This window comes from Heterocephalus glaber, unplaced genomic scaffold, assembly GCF_053883595.1.
Source record: "Heterocephalus glaber isolate CG9 unplaced genomic scaffold, H.glaber_assembly_v1.0 deba00000347, whole genome shotgun sequence".
NCBI classification, from domain to species: domain Eukaryota; kingdom Metazoa; phylum Chordata; class Mammalia; order Rodentia; family Bathyergidae; genus Heterocephalus; species Heterocephalus glaber.
In genome coordinates, this window is record NW_028258143.1 from 2,664,534 (window position 1) to 2,687,024 (window position 22,491).

The 22,491-nt window shown below is 36.4% G+C and overlaps 1 long non-coding RNA gene across 1 annotated transcript in view; it reads right to left on the bottom strand.

Moving 5' to 3' along the window:
• Positions 1–520: 520 nt before the first annotated feature.
• LOC147829835 (uncharacterized) overlaps positions 521–22,491 on the bottom strand; it is a 63,262-nt gene continuing 41,291 nt past the window's right edge. Inside the window, exons 2-4 of the long non-coding RNA XR_015445939.1 lie at positions 17,758–17,932; positions 16,533–16,692; positions 521–14,325 (exon numbers count right to left, since the gene is read on the bottom strand). This is a non-coding gene — a long non-coding RNA (uncharacterized LOC147829835). The remainder of the gene's footprint in view (positions 14,326–16,532; positions 16,693–17,757; positions 17,933–22,491) is intronic.

The following is a 22,491-nucleotide window of genomic DNA, read 5'->3' on the forward strand; positions in this document are numbered from 1 at the left end:
GCTATAACTTTTTACCTAAGAATCAAAGGTATCAAACTATGGGCTCATACTACTTTAAAGTCTTGGATAATAGTCTTTGGTTATTTTTAGATAATTTCTTTTGTTTCAAGCTTGAAAAGAAGCACTGACAAAGATCAAAAAGTAAATCACTGCTTCAGAGCAGGAAAATGCATATTAAGATCCAAATTCAGTATGTAGAGGCTGTGAGCTGACCTTCCCGGAATTCAAGCCAGATCTAGCTTTAGACACTAAAGTGTTATTGTATATTGATCCCACTTGGGACCCACTACATAAAAGAAAAGGGAACAACTTGAATGGCTGAATCTCTGGGTAAGAAAGAAAAAAATTTTGAAAATTATACAGTGATTCATGCATTCTCAATATATAAGACAAAAAGTCAAGAAAAAAAATAACCAAATTGTAACAATGATTAACTATAGATGGTAGAATTATAGGTGAATTTATTCTCACCCATAACTTTCTTTATATCTAAGCATTCTACAATATAGACATATAAAACTTCAGCAGTCCAAAAGAAAATAAAACAAGTACTTACTACAAAATACGCAAGGTGTATTTATTTGTCATTTTTTTGAATACATAAATTAATACATACAGGACTGCGGGCCCTGTACAAACTTACAGCAAGTAAGTCTGTTGAAAAAGGGGAAAGGGCAAACAACTATATGAAAAATGAAAAAATATTCAGGTAATTATGGTGTTTCTTATACTAAGGGAGAAAACAAAGATGAAAGACATGAACAAGGGAAAAGAAATATGCCTTCCCAAAAGGACATCACAGAATCAAAGGGGAGGGTACGTTTATTCAAAAGAGACTGTTTAGTGATATACACCTGGAGTGCCAGCTATTCAGGACATTGGCATAGGAGGATCACTTAAACTCATGAATTCAAGACCAACCTGGGCAATATGGCCAAGATATAGTCCTACACCACCACTAGCCAAAAAAAGACATTTTTAAAATATAGTTCAAAGTAGAATACACTAGTATTCTGGTATACTCACTGGAGTAGAAAAACATTTGAGAATTCATAATCTAGGAAAAACAAGATAAAGATAAGCTCTCTCTTGGAGAGCCACAAAACAAAATGGGCACAAGGTGTACCTCTTATTGGACAGGATAGAGTGGTCAGAAAGGAAAGGTCTTGTTGAAAAGAAATAAAGAACCCAAAATTAAACTCTGTTTGTTCCACAAAGGTGACTAGAAACATTAACGTCTATATATCTTGATATATTAAAAATTATTTAGGAGACTATAAACTCCAATTTAGCAACCTCCTTGACCCATTATAAGTGCAAAAATTTGTAAATAATTAACAAAACCCCATTTAGCTGCCACATATATTCAGTTTCTGTCTTTCCAGTTGTCATAAGGGTAGTAAATAAGAAATCAACATCATCCGCATCATTAAAGGTGCCCTCTCTCAAATATGATTGAAGAATATCAAGAAAATATGCTTCTATGTAGGAATTAGGAATTACTCTCCCAAGAGAAATATCAGATTCGTTAGCAGGTACCATGGCTAATTGCAGAAACACTTAGAAGACATATGGAGTTTTTAGGTCTCTCTCTCTTTCTTTTTTTCTTTCTTTCTTTTTCTTTCTTTCTTTTTCTCTCTTTCTCCCTTCTCTCTTCCCTCCTCCCTTTCTTCTATGCCCTTGTGTGACAAAAAGGATGCACAAAATTGGTGAGAAGTAATGGACATGAAAGGGCAGCATCACCTACTCTTTCTAAGGCCTTAGCCCTGGGACTGTACTGCTACTCTAAATTCCACCCACAACCCTTTTATTTTCTAAGGCTTACTGAACCCTGATAGAAAGTTTTCCTCATCATTTCCATTCCCTTTTCTTCACTCCATTTTCCCCCTCTACCCCCTCTACCTACATGTACACACACACACACACACACACACACACACACACCCCTTTTGCTTCAAAAGCCATCATAAACTCAACTTTCATATCTCACTGAAAGCATACACATGAGCCCTGATTCAGAATTTGAGTTGGTCTGGGAGTGGCTGCAATGTATTGGTTTCACAGTCATGAATCAATACCACATATGGATCCATTTCAAATACCTTTCCTTTAAATGCAGTCTGACTGCCCAAGCTCAGAGCAGATAAAAAACTAGTAGAATTCTTTCTACATTGCTTTCGTGAATACAGGATGCTGGCCAAAGATTATTAGAGTGACTCTTTTTCAGCAGTTTCTCTTTGTTCTCCATATCTCAGAAACCTGCAAAACTTAGCTCCATATAAAACAATGCCCAGGCATTTTGATGTGAGTGATGACACATCCTTTAGTTAGAGAGCCACCCTCATGTCAGAGAAAACACTTTGTAAAAGCCAATAATACCTCCCAAATCTGTTCTTCCTATTCTCTGATGATGCTTAGTGCTACACTGTGCTTACCCACATTTGTCTGAGCAGTAGCCTCTCTTTTCTATTACTCTCCCGGTCAGCAATGAAGGGACAGCTAAGGAAAGCCTCCGTGGTGGACAGCAGTATGTGTATGTGCTGCAAGGAGGTAGCCCTGTCCCTCTGCTTTTCCCTGAAAATCAAGAATCACCTTATTGTTTCCTCACCAAGATTAACTCCTGCTTCCTGAAGAGTATTTCTGAGGTAGAAAGCAGAGGTGGTGAAAAAAGGGGGAGCTGAAATGTCCAATCTGTCAAGCTCCATTTTAGAAGAAAGGAAAACTGAAAAGTGAACGCATTAAACACAAGCCATTTCCTGAACTCAGGAGGGAAGAAAGCTCGCGAGGAGCTGTGTGCAGGAGAAGATCCGCACTGGTGTTATCTCTGACCTGCAGCTTAGCCCCAGTGTCTCAGCTGCCAAAAAGCTTCCATTCAATGTTGTGCTGAGTTCATCAATGCTCCATGTGTCAGGATCCTAACAGGAAAAAGCAGGACAGACAGTCTCTCCATTCAACTGCCTGGGGACCCCATGACAACTAAAATCCCCTCACAGACCATCCATATCAACCTTCGGCAGGTCAGAGCACACAACCCCTTCAGAACCACAGGCTCAGGCCCACACCCTTTCCCCTTGTCAACACTGTCACTTTAAACAGAACATCGAGCCTTACCACAAAACCTGAAGTAAGTATGACAATTAAGATGGATTGCAAACCCTGCTTGTGCTTCACAATTAACAATCACTTGGCAGCAGGTTCCACACAACTGTTGGGGTGTATGGCAAGAACTTTATCCCTGCTTAGTGCTGCATTAGCATATTTAGTAGGCTGCAAGACATAATTCCTAAGATATGAACATATTTTTGTCTTTCTTAAAAATCTGCAATTAAGCTATAATGTGTAGAAACTCCACCAGGCAATCAACGTGCAAATACCAAGATGGAGTTGGGGTAAAGAGGGCAAGCAAATAAATGTTTCCCAGCATGGGTAACTGCTTCCAGTGTCACAGACGAGCTAGAGAACTGAGGCTCCTCCCTGTCTGTAAGCAAATTTAGGGGGTGGGGCACATGGCCTTGCCACTGCTAGCATCAGGTGATTGCCCCATGAAAACATAGCTACATGCTTTAAACCCACATTTACTCTAAAAGTCAGATCCTGGAATGACCCTATTGGTTACTTAACAAAATAGGCATTTTTCAAAAAAAGCACTTTCTGACTCTTGATCAGAAATCACACAAAAAATTTATTCTACAAATAAGAGGCTCCTTCCTCAAACTTGCCGCTATCTTCCCTTCATTGTTGCCACATCTGCCACATAGATGGACAAGGATCAGGGACCACTGTGACCAGACCAACTTTATTGGCCAAAAGACCACCCAACCTTCTCCCTACCTTCTCTAGTGTGCTCATTGTATAGATCTGGGCCTCGAGGCCAAGTGTGGCCCAGATGGGGGTGAGGGGGGCAAGAAACTGAGCCAGATTTCTCAGAGATAGCTAGGGCTTTGTCTTTCTTGACATCTGAGTTGCAAGAAAGCAGGATATCCTGCCAAACACACTGCTGCCCTGCGACCTACCTTATGACAAAGACACAGCCCAGGCTGAGGAACACAGGAGACGTAGGTGTGGAGTTTCCTGGAAAAGAAATCTCCCTCTTTACAGATACCTCCTTTGTAAAAGAACACACACACACACACACACACACACACACACACACACACACGAGTTAGGTGAGTTACTCTCCAATTGCACAAAAGAAAGCATATGAATGTAACAAATGCAGTTTAGCACACAAAGTCTTTCTTTACAAAACCAGAAGAGGAGCAGATTAAAGCACCTGGCAGTCTTGGCATGCTAGAAGAAAAATTTTAGCTATGACAAAACAAAACAGGTGTACAGGTATAAAACTTTTGCTTTCCAATAATGCCCCTCTCTTCACTGGAATGCTTTGACAGGTGCAGAAGTTCAAGTTACAGTGGGGAAGTAGCAAATAAATACACAGCATTAGCGTCTGACGTGCTTGCCGAGCACCCAAGGATGTTAATAACTGGCAAGGTACACTAATCTCTGATTGCAACATTTGGTTTACCTTAATCTGGAGGGACAGCTGTATTAAAGAGGGAATTATACTAATCAGTTCAAGGCCCTTGCATATAAAACTTCCCATTAGGCTTAAAGTACACCAGCTTATGCTCATTCTCTAGGAGCCTTACATCTGGCTCTGAATACGGCTGCCTCTCATTTGCAAGGTACAAACTGAAAACAAGGGGGAGGGGGCTGACAGTTGCTGGAGGATGGGTGATAGAAGAGGAAGCTACTAATTCTTTGAAATTTTTAACAGCACAAAACTAGCTTCTAGGCATCTTAATACTAAAAGGGAAAAAAAAGCATGTGTTATCAACCCTAGGCCATTTTTTCCTGTTACCGGAGGTGACCAACATAAAATAAAATTGATGATGTCAGTCAAAAACAGCTAAGCACAAAGCTTGGCTTTGTTATCTTGAGTCAGAAGGTATGATAGGCCATGCCATATGGCTCTAATCCCCTCTATCTCCCATCACCTAACAGGAAACCTTCATGTAGCATGACCTTATTTGGCTGGTTCCAGGTTGGGATGCCCAAAGGGGATTTTTCTGTTTCTGCTCTATCCAAAGGTTTATGTTGATTTTTTTTTTTTCTGAGCCCTGCAAACTATAAATCCGACTGATTACTCTGCACTCTTTTGCTTGACTGAGCCTTTACAATCAGACATCCCCGTTAACAATAAGCTCCTAATGAATCAAACATCTATGGCATTAGTTTCACCTAGCTGCCTCTTTCCCATGCGCTGTGCTGCTTTGTCAGACCTGGTTTGATGAGAAAAGCTAGTGACACTTGCTGCACCTATTGATAAACAATTCAGTAATGAGGGGCATAACAAAAATTACCTAAAACAACCTGATTAAAAATGACAAGCAAGGCTTACATTTTGCTCTAGAGTGAAGGTAACCCTCATTCTGTGTATGGGAAATAATGAAGTAAAATAAAATTTCTTTCTATCTCAAGGAGTTCTCTTCTAAATGTGTACTTGTGAAGAGAAGCAAATTTTTTAGTGATGTTTTGAATTCTTTCAGGTTATGTGACCATCCATAATGTTAAGAACTCCTACAATTCAAGATGCTTGCCTTTCAATTTTCTGAGATGAACTCCTGGCTTTTTTTTCTACTTAAACTTTATGAATAACCAAACTAATATTGAGATCTTCACATGCTTTCTCAAATGTGAGTTTAGTCATTGAGAAATTCAACAGTACAAGCACAATAATTAGGGAAGTACAGCATGGGGATCAAAAGAAAATTTCTAAGACTCAAGAAAATGTTTTGAACAAAGTAGGAAAAAAACCTTTATGGACAATATCACCTCCCTAAAAGGAATAACTTAACCTTACCACGGACATTGATTGAAGTTCTTTTTATTGGGGTCACCCAGAGGACCTCTGCAACTTCGAAACAAGCTTATACCCAGGGGAGGCCAGGCTCTTGTGAAAGCTTGATTCAAAGACAGAAATGTGTGGGTTTTGCAATTGTGTGGCAGCATGTTGGGAGGGTTTCCATCAGTGCACAGATGCACTTGAAAATCAAATATGGACACGGGGAATGTTTTTTGGAGATGGAAAATGAGTGCTGATGACATGTTTATACTTCGCAGATGGATCCAGTACAGAACCATTTTTTGTAAAGAAACAATATCTACCATTTGCTAATTTTTTTTTTGAGCAACTACAAAATGGTGGCAAGAAAAGTGAATATTTCCCTCATACACACTCCACCTGTTCCTTGGTCTTACAACTGTCTTCCATCCTGAATGTAATCATTGACTGTTGTAGTCTTATTTTTTTCTGAAATGTTATCCAAAAGAATATGAAAAAAGAAATACAATATACAAAGGCACTTGGAAGAGCAAAATGATTTGAAATTAATTTGCTGCATATGAGAAATTGAAAGATGACAAATGTTATTAAGTAGCAAATGCTAAATTTAATCCTGAAAAACGCATTTTCTTATTGGCATATTTTCTCCCTAAATATGATACCAAATCAATTTCTGAATGTTTTATACTGAAAGTCCAAAGTTCTTCTTTATTCCTTCCTTTGACACACCATTCACCCTCTCAGGTAGCTGAATCTCTGGAAAATGCATGCACTTATCATAAGATTGACTCCAGTTACTGCTTTTCGTTGACATATTATAGTGATAAATATTTTATAGTTATAAACATCAAATATGATAATATGGAAATGTACAATATGTATAGTATATATATTTAGAGAATGACAATTTAAAACATGTTACTGCCAAAGAACGTTATTGATAGCATTGTTTATAAACTTTGCCTCCTCAAAAGGAGATATCAGAATAATCAAATCTCAATTTATTGCCACATCAGTAATATTAATTTGCCACTTCAGATGTGAAGTATTGGTGAGGATGACCTACTTCAAAGACACAGAATTCACCAAAAAATAAAGAAGTAATGGCTATGAAATATAAAAAATCACTTTGATCTGTACAATATTTGGGAGCATTATCTAAAAGGAAAAATATTCTGAACAGATTTTCAGACCTGAAGAATAATTATGATTTTAAGTGTTCCAAACAATATATGCTACATTAAAATTAATCCTTTTTAGTATTGGTGAGACAGGCTAACTTTTCCAGATATTTCACTTTTCTTTCCATCTGTATTTGTCATCTCCTGAATTCCACAGTTAACCTTTAATTGATAACATATTTATTCTAACAATTAGTCTTAGATTAAGAATTAGAATATGAATCCCAACAAGTGACCAAACAAGTTGATATCACATAGAAAGATCTTGAGAATATACATAAATCAACATGTTCTTTCAACCCTGTATTTTCTGGCACTGTTCTGAACATCAATCTGCAGTTGCATTTTGATTCTAGCACCTTGTTATCATTCTGAAACTAACAAAAGCCTGAATATTCTTCTCTAAAGAAAGTCTTCATTTTTATTTCTGAGTCTTTGACACATATACCATCCAAACATTTTGTAAATCCTTATTTTTTTGCTTTTATATCAAAAATAAAATTAAAGCCCCACAGAAAATGTTAAGAATCAAAATTAAATTTATTAAAGTTTGAAACAGTCAAGAAAATATATCCTTTTAATTGTAATTTTTCTTAGATAGCTATGTTGTCAATCATCATTCAACAAATGTATAAAACATAGAGCTATAAAAATTAGAGATCTTTTGTTTTACTTTCTTTCAAATATTAGGAGAAAAAGTCTGAGAGATATTATGACTATTGAAGTTCTCTTAACCAGACTGCTTCTGGAAATCGTCTTTTCTGAAACTCACTTATTTCACCAGACTATTCAGTTTGCACATTTTGAAATGATTATTTATAGTGAACCAATTTTATTCTACTAGTCACTTACCCTCTAAGCACTACAACAAGTATTTTTTTCCACAATGCAGTACTTAGACAACATCACATTTAAGAGGATAAGTGAATAATAAAATAAAAATTAATGAGCTAGTTTCTACCACCACCTAAAGTGTTGCCTACCTGGAAGGTCAGCACCTCTCTGAGGTCATTAGACTATTAGTCAATAAGTTAATTATGTAATAATACCACCAGGTCCCTGGTGACAAGAGAAGCTATATAAGGTGCTATTAACCAAACTATAAGGAGTTTCTGCCTCAATTATATTATTCCACATTGCACTATTAACATACTGGCTATTCATTTACATCATGACCATGCCATTGTTTACCATCCAAACATGTCTAAGAATTAGAATCATAGAAACACACAGTATGGCCCCAGAGCCAAAATGGATAAAGAAATTAAGTGGTTTTCCAACATCAACAAGTAGTTAGCTATATCTATAAACAAGCTGGGGGTTGAACCCAGGTCCTCACACAAGACAGACAAGTGCTCAACCACTGAGCTACATTCCCCAGCCCACAGCATTTTCTTTAACAAGGATTATTTTTTCCTCAAGTCTATTACAATTACTATAAGAACTAACACCAAATCAACTTATGGAAAACAGAATGATATCCTTAACTTTGAGAATTCAGTGGCATACCACTGCAAAAAATATGAATTGCCACTCAGGTAAATGAGAATTTTGTTTGATCAACAAGTGTACAAAAAGACCCAGGAATCACATTTGCCCCCGCCAAAGTAAAAGGACAAATATTAGTTAATACTCCTAACAGCTTATCCTCCTTTGGAAACTTGATTTCCCCCTTCAAGGCTTTCATTAATTTCTAGCTTTTCAGAATTTTACCTGTGCAAATGTGCACGTGCAACTATTTTACCACAAACATGAGATCGAGCTAGGCAGAGCATCTTTTTACCCTTTATTCCTACAACCCTCCCTGAAAATAAAAACAGATCTTTGCCATCACAGCAGTCCAAGCTGCCATTATCTCTCTACTACTTGGACAGGAAATCATTCTAACTGACTTCTGACCACCTCTCCAAATCACACTTTACATCACAACCAGAATGAACTACTCACATGCAAGTCTGGTCCTGCAATCCCCTCTCACCTTTTTAAAACTGTTTAAAGGAATTTCATTGTCTGTATCAGGATTTCTCAACATCAGCACTAGTGACATTTTGAACCAGGTAATTCTTTGTTACATAGGGCTGTCCTATACATTGTAGGATGTTTAGCAGTATTGCTAACCTCCACCTACTAAATGCCATAAGCCCCACACCCTGTTTTGACAATCAAAAGTGTCCCCAGATATTGCCAAATGTTCCCAGTGTTAAACTGCTCCCAGTTGAAAACAATTGATCTGTATCAATAACCAAATCCTTAGTTGTATGCTGATCTGGCCCCTGACGGGGTCTCAGGCAACATCTCTCTATAATGTTCCTCTTATTCTTTCTCTTCTTCAACCACACGAGTCTTTTTAAAGTACCTTGAATGTATCTCATTCACCTTGCCCAAGATTTTTCCACATAGTATTGTCTGTTTGACATATTCTTCATCTACCTGTTTCCCTACCTTTTGCCTCAGTAGCTTCAATTCATCCTGCAAATTTCATGTGAACAATCAACTCAGAGAATGTTTCTTGACCCCCTTACCAAAGCTGAATCCTTTGCTGTGTGTTTTACTAATGTACTTTAAAAAATTTTTTGTATTAGTACATTTTTTAGAACATAATGTTTACATTCATTTTAGGGGATAGGTACATGTACTTAACATATCTTAATTCTCTTTGTTCTCCTCCCCTTCTTCTATCTATCCCTCTGTCTCTGAGTCCCTTTCTCTATTCCAAAAGATCAATCTTCCTGTTTCATATTATTTATCTTTTTAAAAAAATTTTATACTTTGGTTTTCTCACATAAGGCAAGTTACGTGATATTTAAGCTTGTGTACCTGATTTATTTCACTTAAAATTATACTCTCAAGGTGCATTGATTTTCTACAAATAACTCAAATTTATCTTTCTTTATAGCAGAGTAATACTCCATTATGTCTAAATGCCACATTTTCTTATCCATTCATCTGTTGATAAATATATATGTCACTTGCAAGCTTTACCTATTATGACTTGTGCTACTATAAACATGGGTATGCATGTGTGTTTTTACAGAACAATGGGACTTTATTTCAGACTTATCATCTCTACTTTTTAGTGAACATTCTTTAATGTGATTGCTTATTATCTATCCCCTCTCTATTGGAAGATCTGTGAATAGGCCGGACACCTGAGTGTTCCTAACACCTGCCACAATGGCTGGTATATGGTGGACCTATTGAATAGGTGGCTGACTCAAAATCATCTTTCATCACAGAAATACTCTGCACAGAATCTGTTCCCACTCCAACATTAGTTTTATAAAGATATAGGGATGTTTAATTTTTCTAACTGGATCAATTGTGTAGTTCATATTTATTCCCATAGTAGCTGCACTGATTTATAAACCTTAATCCTAATTAGGAGCTATACATAATTGGTACATAACTAAACATACAATGATCAAATTATTTTCTATTGTTTACATTTTAAATTATGCATTAGAATTCAGCCCATTAAAATAACTTAATCTATAAGCAATGACAAGTTTGGTTCTCATGTATAAAAGATACAAAAAAATCCTGTGATAATTTCAGGGATTTATACACATATTGTGGTTCCTATATCCGCCCAAAAGTATTCCCATCCAACAAAACCAGCAGGTTTATAACCTGACAAATACCTCCTTTTAGCTATTACACACGGTGATTTTTCACCATGTTGCCGGTGATGATGGCAAAGGATGGCTGTACCTTCTGCTGTCACTCTCAAAGGGCCATCAGTGACTATAGTTGCCATAAGAAACCCAACAGTAACCAGAAAATAGAATTACATATGCTTATCTTTAGTTATTGTTCAAAACCAACAATTGCATGAAGCTTTTAGAAAACGTCAGAGAGTTGGATCCCTAACAGCAATGACAATTTGAATAAAATAGATGTTGTATCAATAAAAAGTCAGAGAAAATCTGCATGGGTAAACCCCTAACTCTGTTTCAGAAATGCAATAGGATAAAGATGCTAAGTTTATAAAATTGATCCCAAAACATAGCTGTAGTCAGTTCCTAAGGAGTATGGAATTCTAATATATCTGAAATACATTAATTTTGCCAAGATAAGGAGAGTCAGACAGAAAATAACTGCTATGAGTGCTCATTTCACTCGGCTAACTCATGAAGAAATGTTACTAACTCTTCCCACCCTACCCAAATGGGAAACAGATCTTGTGGCTTTGGGGTAGCCTCTCTCTGTCTCCATAGAAGCTCATGTTTATTAGATTTGACTTCTACACTTGGCATGGCTGAGCCTGACTAGGTGCCTATTGTTATAGCAGGTAGAATCTTTCTAATTCCATTTGCCCTTGGCACTTTTATATTACCTGACATCACCACATTTACCTGAGAAGCATATAAGAACATTTTTCTAGATACTTTGTTTTAAATTATAAAAGACACCAATAGGATTTTAATTTTTTCAAGTAACAAATTATCTTGAAATATGCTGTAATCAGCTGTTTAACTAAAGTAGATAACTAAAAATTTGGACTCACTGAGGTCAACTTAAAATATATTTCATACTTCAATTAATACATTGAGTGCATATTTATCAAATTCTATACCTATAAAGCGCTTGAACCAAAACAAAAATAGATTTATGGAACTCTAATTCTCATGATGAAAACAAATACTTGGGGCTGGGGATTTAGCTCAGTGGTTCCGCTGCCTGTTTTGCAAGCGAAAGGTCCTGAGTTCGATCCTCAGTACCAAAAAAAAAAATTTAGAATTTTTTCAATTATAAATTGATATGCAGATCTTTTTTAAAATTGTTGCCTTATTTTATATAATATAAACTATTTTGTCCTACCTTCTACAAATTATCTTTTTAGCCTTTCCTATCAGTATTGGATAAAGAAACTTAAATTTCTACAAGCTTTACAGAGTGGACACTATGGTACAATGGCTAAAAGAATGGACTTTCGGAGCCAGACAGATGAGAAGTCAGTCCCTATCTGATACTTACTAATTTTGTGGTCTTGAAAAAAAAATTTAATCTCTATAAATCTCAGTTTCTTCATCTGTAAAAGAGAAAACCTACTTTTTCAATGGCATCTTCAGTACTAATTGAAAAACTCTGCATCTGTCCCTTAGAATATGTACTCACTTGTTGTGAAAATCATATAAATGTTTTTATATGAAAACAAAGATTTTAGGAGCAGTTAATGTGCTCGATGGGCTTGGGAAGCATATGATTCAGGGTTAGTAGGAGGTGTAGTGGCAGGACTCTCTTCCTCTGATAAGAAGAAAAGTAAACATGATGGAATCAAAGGAAGCAAAACTTCTAGACCTAGAGTGGGGAGACACCTGTGGCTCTGCGGACTAAAGAACATTGAGAGGGTTTCGGCGGGGGTATCCCTCAAAGAAGAGCTTGAGTCTAGGAATTGGGTACATGTTGGTTATCCCTAAAATTGGAGTAAGGAAAAATTCAAAACTTGTTACAAAAGGTAACTTAAAATCTCTGCAGTTCAAATTAGGACCCTCTGAGAAGCATGCCAAATACCTCTCAGACCTGCCTATCGAAAGGATAGCTTAATGGGATATTTATCCATACACTCTGGACTCCCACTGGTTGAGGGCTGTTTTGGGGGCATTCTTCGCTGCTGAGGAAGGATTGAGTAGGCTTCTGCAGCTCTGGAGAAGGCTCTGGGACTAGATCTGGGAAGACACAAAAAATTCTGAGGTGAGACAGCCCAATCCTACCCAGGACTTCCAAGGAACTGTCCACTGGAATAAGAAGGGGCATAAAGGATGGACGGGGGCTCTACACTTACCTGATAAAATAGTCCTTTTGATTTTCCAGGGAAACAATCAAGACAAGGAGAAATAAAAAGAGCAAAACTGAATGTTGACCACAGAGATAAATTTGGTTTTCCCTAAATTTATCATAGCCATTGGACTATTGTACCCAAAGTTCAATGAAACAACATAAAAGTTCAAGGAAATAGAATCTTTCCTTTCCCAAGAGATCTTATCAGGATCAGAATCAAAGAGTTTCAAACTTGGCTACCTTACATAGTTATAGTACTGTCACAAAAGCAAACATGTTGTTCATAAATATACTACATCCTCATTGCCTCATTCAATTTTTTGTACCAATAACCATCAACTCCAGTAAAAGCCAGATCCATATAGGAAAGGCACACTCTTCAACCATCTTCTCAGAAGCTTTCGTGGTATTAATTTGGCAGACATTTTTGCACATGGGAAATGGCAAGTCATAACTTGCCCTGGGAACATCATGGGAGAAATTAAACTCAACATCAAAGAGTTTAAAAAACATTCAGCTCGGGCCCAGGAATGTAGCTCAGCAATACAGCATCTGCCTGGCAAGTGCAATTCCCTGAGTTTGATTCCCAGTACCAAAAAAAAAAAAAAAAGACTTTTGGTTTCTATTTGAAGGGAGCAAGCTGGTTTAGCCTATCTAATCTGACAGTGAAACATAAAAGCATTTCAAAATGATAGTTTATAAATAATTAAATTATACATTCAACCCATCATTGTAATTTCTGTCCATAGTGCCACCTGATTGGTTGACAGCTAAAATGCAAACACTGCAATGAGTAATGGCAATACTAAAAAATTATTGGTTAGTTATAGGAAATTCAAGTGTAATAGTACATTCTTTATTTTTATTTATCAAATCTGGCAACCCAAGTGCCACCTCCAAACAAGTTCAAAGAAAGCTGCTCATTAAAGCGAGACAGTAAGTATTTTGGAATGTTGTGCTCAGAGTTCTAGGACTTTTCAGCAGCAGCAATACTTCAGTAAATTGACATGTACATTAACTATGCAAATGTACGTATTGTTTCCTTAGGCATGTTTCTACAAACTTTTTAAAGCATATCAATAATTTATTTTGTCACAACGTAGCAATTTATATACTAAAAAATACTACAGTAGTATGAAGAACAACTCATTTCAAATAGTTCCAAGTGAGCTTTCAAAACACTCCCATTTGCTAAAGAGTCAAATAAGCATACTTTCAAATGCTTTCATATTATTTACCAAAATAATCTCTTATGAATAAAATGTAAATCAACCTGTAAGTTCCAGAACAGCTCTACAGAATTCTTGGATGAAAAGAAACATCCAGTAGCCACATACAGAGTCATTTCATTTTAGTTGCAAGATTCTTGTTCCAGCTCACCTTCAAAAACAATTTTAGTCAAGTAGAAATGGTCTGACAATCTCCTTTTAGAATGGTGAATAATCTCTGCCTTTTCATTTATTCACTCATTACCTCCTTAAAAAGAGTTAGTGCTCCAAGAGTGTTTTAAATGCAAAACTATAAGAGGAAAGTAAAAACAAATCAAAGTTAATTGTGACTGGCTGGAACAAAATGCTTAAATCAATATGAGGATGCTCATCTCCTCATCATTTGCCATTACCTGGGAGAGGAACACTCCTGCTGTGCACGACTTTGGATACAGATTTGTCATCTCCAAGCATCCAATGGCACACACCAAGGAAACCCCAGATCTCTTTGCCTCCCTCTGTCATGATCCTCTTTGCACCTCATAACCAATTCTTTTATTCATTCTTTTTGTATTGCCTTTTTTCTCTTTGTATTGCCTTTTTTCTCTTTTTTGCAAAATGTGCATGTGTACAAGGAAAACTAGACAGTTTAAAAACTTTACAAAGAAGCAAAGGGTCTGCAAAGCAGGTATACCAATATCTGTCTATGAATTGCTGTTTTCCCTCAACTGATCTCCACATTGATTATTGTGATTTTCAGGAACCCCCTACCCCAAAGAAAATGCAACTCCTTTCACAAAACATCTCTTGAAAAAATGTGAAGATATTTTGGTTAAAACATTAGAAGCACAAAGAAATAAGAACTCTCTTATTTAAAAGAATAAGGTAAAAAATTGTACAATAAAAGGGAATGCCTTAAAACCCAGACACACGTGTCAAGATTAAGGACCAGTGGGCCGGGGATTTAGCTCAGTGGTTCCACCGCCTGCCTCGCAAGCGCAAGGACCTGAGTTCTATCCCTGGTACCAAAAAAAAAAATGTAATTTAGGGGCTGGGGGTTTGACTCAGTGGTTCCACCCCTTGCCTTGCAAGTGCAGGGTCCTGAGTTTGATCCCCGGTACCAAAAAAAGAAAATAAAATAAAAGATTAAGGACCAGGAAGAGACACAATGCAGACACATCCTCAAGAGTTGGAGCCTCTGGCTTTTGAAGACCACAGATGCTCATCAATAAACAAATTCATCTCTAACTCTGTGCTACATTTCTGAAAATGCCCTTCACCAAAGCCCAGTATCCAAAAACTGGAACTATAATTGAAAGTTAATATATATCCCTGAATTAAATACATGCCCCAAATTTACATATTTCTGCACAGGATGAGTGTTGATATATTATTTTTTCAGACAATTATACAACTGAAAATCTTTGTTGTTGTTGTTGTTTGTGTGAGGCTTTGTTTTGTTTGCTTTTGAGACAGTTTCATAATGTAGTTCAGGCTAGATTTGAACATACTATGTAGCACAGATCCACCTGGAACTTGTGGGAATCCTGCTGCCTCCTGCTCCCTAGTGCTGGGATTAGAGGTGTGCACCACCATGCTCAGCTTTATACAAGTGAAAATCTATATCTTAATAGTAGTAATTCTAGTAATGATTAACAAAAAAAAGTTTTTAAATATTTCAAATAACTCTATTTTGCCATATTTGATTATTAAATTGATGGTATAACTACCACTACCGTATATTTGCCAGCAATTCTCTTTTTTTTATCACTCTAGTTATTTATTTTTATACCTAATAAAGGGGACAGAGATGATCATATGTGCATATTACATCACAGATGGAGGCAACATTACTTTTTGAGCCATGTGCACACAAATAGGTTAAACATGTGAAGGTTAAAAATGCAGTTTCCATTTTTTAAATTGTAGTACAAATAAAAACTGGAAACACCTAGAAGTACATTGATATGGTCAAAGGAGAAATAGAATAATGCAAAGGATGAAAAGCAGAAAATTGTGATGGTGTGCAAAAGGAAAGAATAAGAAAAATTTGGTCAAACTGATAGTCAGTGCTGGATGACTATCCCCTTGTGTTCCACTTGCCTCTTCCTCAATACATCCTTTGATTCTTTATTTGGGGAGGGAAAGTACATTCATGACCAATAACAATGTTGTAATGATATGAAATGTAGGATTTAAGATGCATTAAATAATACCTTTAACCCATGCTAAAAAGCCACTGAGGGTTGGGGTGAAGGGAGTTACCTAGCTCAAGGTTTTATTTAGTGACAGTTCCACTTTTTCACTCACTGCCTGCAAATCAGCATTTTTAGTGGACAAAGGGCTCAGCAGCGGCCTTATGATTGCTTCTTTTCAAATGGTAATGGCTATCCTAACTCCTCTGCCAGGTTTTTCTTACCAGAGCACAAATTGCAGTTTACAAGGCTCTGAGGGGGAAAAAAAATCTTAGCTGAATATCGTTTTTTTTATTATTCGACAAACTGACATGTAAATTACCCTTTAAGTGCTCCACTCTAGGGCTCTGATCATCTCCTAATTGTCACAGTCAATTGTAGCCAACAGTCTCTTCAATCCCAAGCGCTTTGACAACAAGCACAAGGATCAAAGCAGAATCAGCTCCCTGCAATATCCTTCTGTTTAGGATGCTACAAAATGCCTGCAAAAGAAAGGTGTGAGAGCATAGCTGTGGAGGAAACTGAGAGTAGCAAGTATTACAATAGTCATTTTCTCCAGCTCTGAAATTATGCTGTATGAGCTGCTGTGATCTTTAATCACATGTACAGAACAAATATATAAACCTCCTGGGCAATTAATATGCTCTTAAGATTATACTAATAATGGAGCTTTACAAACAAGGCTGTCTCCATGGCTTAGGAAAACCATGACACAGTCATGGGATAGCAATCATTTCATAGCAGCTTCAGCATCAGAAATTATGAGACATTCTCCATGTCTGGGCATAAATTCCAATGCATACTTTTTATTACTTAGTTTGGTACTAGGATTCACTGCTCCTCCCAACTACATAGCCCATTGAAAATTAAAATGATTCTTTTTTAAATTAAGCTAGAAATGTCCACCAGTAATGTGGTTCCAAATAAATTCAAATAAATTTAAAATGTGACCCAAAAAACTAATTTCAGAAGAATGATCTTTCCCTTACTAAGAAGAACTTTGTCTTATTACTTTACTGTAAACAAACTAATTAAAAGTCATTACATACTCTGGTTTCTCTTCAGATCGTATAAATCTTTCGCCTTTTAAAAGTCATTACATGATCTGCCAATATGATTCCTAAGTAAGATATACATGCCAGGATCATTACTTAACAAAATATCTCAGTTCTTTTCAACTAGTGTACAACAGTTACATGATAGTAACTTTTCTAATAGTATAGTTATACTTTTTGTCAAAAGATATAAAATGTAAGTCTATCAATTATGATGGCATAATTATTCAGTAGAGAGAGAAAACTAATAATAAATCAGTGTAAAAGACCAACTTTTAAATTAACTTAAATGTTGTCAGAAAAATAACAAATGGAAGGAAATCAAAGGTGCTCCTGACCCTCCCCCCTACTGGTTGTGTCCTTGTACCCAGGTATTATGCACACAGTTAGGTCACAGTGGTGGTGGGGGGGGGGGGTACTGACAGGCTTCCTATGCTAAAGAGCTGAAAAGGCAGGTGGCACCCCAGGTCCTTTCTCAGTGAATTCACTCACAACACATAGAGGTTTTCCATCCTTCCTTCAATTTCACCTTGACTTCTCAGGTTTGATTGCAAAGCTTCACAGAAGCTTCTATTACAGATTGAGGAATGATCCATTTCACATCTGAAGATCCAAAGAGCTACTTCTGAGGAATCTTTGCGTGCATTTATCTCATGTGTGAAGCTTTCTGCAAAATCAATATGGGTATTTTTCAGTTTGACAAGTCAACATGAAATATCACATAATAATAGAAAAACAGAGTTGTACATTTAAGCACACAATACATTTATCTATCACAAACCTTACAGTTATTATTCATGGATATCCTTGAGTTTGTCTAATATTAATACATCCTGATCACTGGCTAAAGAGCACAGAAGGTATAACTGAGTAGTCACCACATATCTGGCTATGGGATACATATATGTGTGTGTGTGTGTGTGTGTGTGTGTGTGTGTGTGTGTATGTTGGTATGTATTTCAAGCTGGTCTGGAACTCACTATGTAGTCCAGGCTGGCCTCAAACTTACAACAATTCTCATGCCTCAGCCTCCCAAGTGCTGGGATTACAGGTTTGTGCCACCATTTCAGGCTCTGCTCTATTCTAAATAATCTAGGTGTGGGTCTCCTGGTGAGGGCAGAGAATGAGCAGGAATCATGGCATTTGCTTCTCATTCTGAGAGTGATATAAGTGGGAAGAAAATAGCCAGAGATGAAAAAAGAGGAAAGAAACTTAACAAAAGAGAGTTGTGCACTTTTTAATTAATTGGCCAAGAATAGTAAAATGGTCACCCATGAATGGCAACCATGTCTCAAATTCCTACCACCTACTATAGCAGGTAATAGCAAAATAATCCACATACTTGTGTTGAAAAGCTTTGGGTGAATTTTAGGCTCATTTTTCCAGTTGCATAAGCTTGAGGAATATGACTTAAATTCTCTAAATCTCTGGGGGGGTTTTCATTTTAAATGAGGTTAATTGTAAGAGTTACCTTATAATGCTCTGTGAAAATTAGCCAAGATGATGCAGAAAGCACTTGGTACATAGAAAAAAATCATTTGTAATCATTAATGAAGTTACAAAGCTCCTAAGGTTCTAACCTGGTGTGATTTCTCCAGTTCCCTGTGTGCTCGCTGTCCACATTGTTTAATATCCTCAGGTTGACAACTCTGCTCAGAGAGTATACTCACTGAATGAGCTCTGGTCCTATTACAGGAGTACAACTCTTGCCCTAAAAACTAACTCTTCTGGCCAGGTAGGCCATCCTCTTAGCCAAGTGGGAGGAAAGTAGGTGGAAATGTGAGAGGGAAAGAACTCACATCAAGCAGCCATGCAGCTAATCCATTCAATTAATAAGTGAGGTGAGACACATAGAAAAATGTCACATATGGTTTTCCTTGATAGAGCAATATGTCATAATTAACAATGGAATTATCTCTATATTCTTTGCCATAGAAAAGACATTAAAACAAACAAACAGAAAACCTCAGGAGCAACTCAAGTTTAGTTAAACAGCTCTCTGTCCTTGTTCATTCCTATCACATTTTCTTCTAACCCATCACTACCTAAGCAGCATTAACAGCATCTGTACTTGATTTTCCATGCTTGGACCAACTAATTTGTAGATTACTTGGAACATATTTTAATTTTACCACTCAAAATAAACCCAGAGTAAGCAAAACATATGAGTTCAGAAATATGAAAATTCAAGTTAATAATAAAGTAGGAAAACATCATCATAAAATACAACTGAAATTGAAAAACTAAATATACATTCCGAAGTCCGACAACTAAATATAAATGACTTCATGTTTAATTAATTCAACCAATATGTATCAAGAACTTAATATATGCAATATTGCTAATTTTAAACTACTCCATTATTCTCCTCCATTATTAAAATTAAGCTTCAGCTTTCATTAAAAAGAAACATAAAAAATAATGTATTTTATGGTGATGTAGAATTACAAATACAAATTGGAAAAATTTCCTACTTAAAGAGGGTAATTTCCTTAAAATTTTTGCTTTATTTGATTTGGACTCAAAATATACTCTTACCAAAGAACCAAGCTTATAAATGATCACTGAGTTCCTAGATTGACACATAAAAGCCCACTTACTGTAAAATGTACTGAAACACACTAATAGCAACCCTTGAGCAACTCTAGATCATGAAGTCCATAAATTTAACCCCATGACAGCTTTGCAGATGTTATTAACCATTGAATTTCCAAACTTTGTGATATATCAAGTGAGAGATCTGATAGAAAGACAGATTGTTAATGAGTTTGAGTGATGTCCTCGTATGGACACCATGTCAACATTGTCATTAGCACACCAGACCCAAGGGTCATTGCTTGTTGCGTGCTGCTCTCTGCCTTCTGCTGCCTGCCTGCTCTGATTGAGTGCTTGCCTAGAATAAATGATAGCCTGTGTTCTTTCCTCTGTACTACAAAAAAAGAAGGAAACCTGTGAATGATACCTGCATTTTAGGTATTTCAGGTATGCCATTAAGTAGTATTCTATAGTTTAATTAATAAAAATTCTGACTACAGCCACTCATTCTTACCAATTGTCCATACTTCCAAGTTAGTACACAGTACTCCTGCAGTTTGTGATCCATCTAAATGACCTCTGGCCTCATCCAATTGGAATCACAAAGCATACACACACCACTTTAAAACTAAATTTTCAGAGGCCAGGGATTTAGCTCAGTGGTTTCATCGCCTGCTGGGCAAGCTCAAGGACCCGAGTTCGATCCCTGGTACCAAAACCAAAAAACAAACAAACAAACAAAAAACTAAATTTTCAGGGGCCACGGAGGAGCAGAAAACTCAAAGTTGTCATTTAATGGGTACAGGACTTCAGTTTTGCAAGGTGAGAAAATTCTGGAAATTTATTGCACAGTAATACAGATACATACAGCACTTAACACTACTGAACTATATCCTAGAAAACGGTTATGTTGATAGATTTTATGTTAGTTTTATCACAATTTATTTTTGAATAAAAATAATGTAATCAAGCTTTTTAAATGCATTGATTCCATAATAAATAATCACAGACAGCTGAAAAAACTAAATTAAGGATATTGTGATTTGTAAGTGTTACAAACATAGGATCCTATGTATTAGTTCTAAGGGTTTTTAATCTATGGTGACCACTACATAGGAAATTATCTATGAAGTTGTGAATTCTAAATGGACAAACATATGACTTGCATGGCAAAAATTGCACATGAAAACACAGTTCAAAACTAAATAAATTCAAGAAACTCAAGTTACAGAATTTCACTTCTCTTCTGAGAGACCCAAATGGTGAAACACAAGAAAACCACTCCTTCCAGGTGCTTTGTTCTGAGGTTGTCAGTATCGCACATTGTTACCATCTAGAATCTCAAAAGTTCACCGAATATTCTGTGGACCAACGAAAGGTTGAAGCTCATTGAGACAAAAATACTTGAACACAAACCAGACTAGTTTTCAGTGGTTTCTTCATTTTCATAACTGTAGTTCCACAATACCTTACCACTCACTTTCTTTAGGATTAAAGACTTTTTGTTCTTAATTTCTTTACTGATTTTTAAAATTATGTTGCAAAATAAAGATTTTTTGGATTAGGGGTTATAGTGCTTGCTTTCTTTGAATAAGTTGAGCAAATTTGTATTTCTCCCACAAAAAGTAAGAAACAGAAACTTTTTTAAAACTACACAAAAATGAGACCCAAGAGTAATGTGGGTAGTTTACACTATTAGTGTCTTTACTTCATAATCCTGACTCATATACTACACAGGATGAAATCAATCAATGGCAAAAGTAGGTAGTTTCCTTTTTAATGGAAGATCTCGAGGATAAAATGATCTAATAAAAATTAATGGACATGGTAAATTGATTCGAACATTTATTTAAAGTTTTCTCCAGATACACATTTTATTTCAATCATTTTATGATTTAATCATTTGTTTTAATATTTATCCTTACATAGCTTTTTTTTTTTTTTTTTGCAGTACCACAGATTGAACTCAAGACCTTGTGCCTGTGAGGCAGGTGTGGTGCCACTGAGCTAAATCCCCGGCCCTCCTTAGATAGCTTTTTAGATTAGGTTTAGCAAAACCTTACAGGCTGGTATAAGTTTGATGTTTGCAATAACACTACTATTTTTAATAATAATCGGTGTCAGTGGCTAACATATGCCATCTCTTTGAAACAATTCTGTGAGTTAAATGACAATATCCCTCTGAGGTATGAGGAAACTGAGGCTTTGAGAGATTAAATGACTGGGCCAAAACCACACCCTAAAAAGTTCCTATGCTCTTCACCACAGAGTCCTCCTCCACCTTGATGAATTGCCGTGAGTATAGGTTCATTTCAGTGTATATTCTTTTTCTACATCATCTATTAAAAACCTTCATTAATCTTCTCAATAAATGAGTAACCTCTTCTTTTGGGGATCTTCTATTGCCCGACAGTTCCCTAATAGAAACTATATCTCAAACACAGGCACTTGTTTTGATTGGCTCCAGGATGGAACTAAATGTGGTCATTGACCAACATGGTCACTGACCACCCAAAGCAGCTCCTTTTGTTTCACTGCTACCTCTTAGGCACCAGTGTATGACTCTGAGGCTGTTCATCAAGCACCACAGTTACGACCATTTACTACATCAAGCAGCATGCATATTAGCATGTATTTTGATACTTGAACTCAAAACTCTAATCACTAGAAATTTAGGGTGTTCCAAAAGAC